At 35.8% G+C, this 1,659-nt stretch overlaps 1 non-coding gene across 1 annotated transcript; it reads right to left on the bottom strand.

The window, feature by feature from the left end:
- Positions 1–314: 314 nt before the first annotated feature.
- On the bottom strand, positions 315–417 carry LOC118583353. Its single transcript, XR_004944924.1, has one exon. It is a non-coding gene; the product is annotated as a U6 spliceosomal RNA (small nuclear RNA).
- Positions 418–1,659: the final 1,242 nt, after the last annotated feature.

Raw genomic sequence — 1,659 nt, 5'->3', positions numbered from 1 at the left:
CCAAAGCATAAAAATTACCATTTGTCATTATGCTTCAGTGTTTCACTCTTCACATTAGTTTGTATTTACAAATGGGTTAGCACCAAATATGGCTAATAGACAAACTGCACACATTTTTCCCAATTCTTAAGATAATATCTTTCATTTTGTGTTCAACAATAACAAAATATTACAGGCAATAAACCAGAAAAATGCTTTTCTCACACATGTTCAAAAGCACAAACCTCAAGAATGATTCAGGGGAAAAAAAAAATCCCTTGACTGTCAGCTTTCCTCTCCTCAGATTAGCATCTAACATTCCCTGATGCTATAAAATTCACTTTTTTTCCTTCACAAATTTGCGTGTCATCCTTGTGCAGGGGCCATGCTAATCTTCTCTGTATCATTCCAATTTTAGTATATGTGCTGCTGAAGCATACACTAAAATTCATTTTGATCCTTGCTTTCAAATCCGTTTTTTTTTTCCTATGCTTGACATCATTTAATTTTATCTTGTATACTCTTTGACTTTAATTTCTTCATACTGTATCTACTCCCTGTCCCCCTGCCAATATCGACAAGTTTTGTTTCTTACCTCAAAATCTGATATGCCTAATTTATATCTGCTCTTTATCTTTTTCTAATAACCACGTGTTTCTTAACTCAAAACAATGTCATCCTGCCTATATTTAAATAAGTCCTTTGTCCATATCTTTGTTTAAACTCTACATCCCTGCACCCCCCGAAATGCATTATATCCTTTAGCTTCCCTGAATTTCCATAATTTCTTTCTTCAATCCACCTTAAATCCCTGTCCACTGAAACACAATTAATTATATTCTATCCTTTATGCCATTTGCACCACATGTTTGGGACAGTTTTGCTCTCTTCAAAAACAAAATCTGGCACTTCAGATTTAAAGAGTTGCCAGGGAATTGTGACACAGGCCTTTAATCCCAGGGAGGCAAAGGCAGGTGGATCTGTGTGAGTTCAAGGCCAGTCTGGTCTACAGAGAGAGTTCCAGGACAGGCCCCAAAGCTACACAGAGAAACCCTGTCTTGAAAAAAAAATTGAAAAAAGATTTAAAGTGTTAACTTTGTTATTTTACAAACTGCTGAGCACTTAAGACACAGACCAATATTTCTTTGGATTTTAATACAGATAACATATAGCCAATAAGTCTGCCAAGATTTTAAAAAAAAAATTGTTTACTAGTAAATGACATATACAATAAAAATTGCATGATAGAAATGAATGATGTGCAAATGTGTGTGATCAGATGCTCAGAAAATACTATTGAATGTGTGTTTATGAAGATTAGGGTTACTTACAACAGAGACTCAATGTTTCACAACTTCTTGAGTGTTTTATGGAGATGTGTTTGTTCACTAGAAGAAGCTACCGAGAAAGTCAAGCTCACAAAGGCTGTGGAGTCACAGATCATGCTGCTGATATTCCATTTTGTCTTTGTAATCCCCTGGGATTGTTCTGTCTTTGTCATTGAAGATGTTGCAGTTGCAGGTCTGAGGTTATTAGGAGGAACATGTTTGTGACCTAGGATGTGATCTATTTTAGAGAAGCTTAATGTGCTGTGTAGCCATTGTATTTGGGGTGAAATATTCTACAGATGTCTAAGAGAGAGTCAGTGGTGTAAGTGGGAAAGTTTGTAGGAATGCAAGG

The sequence above is a fragment of the Onychomys torridus genome, chromosome 4, assembly GCF_903995425.1.
Source record: "Onychomys torridus chromosome 4, mOncTor1.1, whole genome shotgun sequence".
In the NCBI taxonomy this organism is placed as follows: domain Eukaryota; kingdom Metazoa; phylum Chordata; class Mammalia; order Rodentia; family Cricetidae; genus Onychomys; species Onychomys torridus.
The sequence above is the reverse complement of the archived record's forward strand: the minus strand, read 5'-3'. Positions and strand labels throughout refer to the sequence as shown.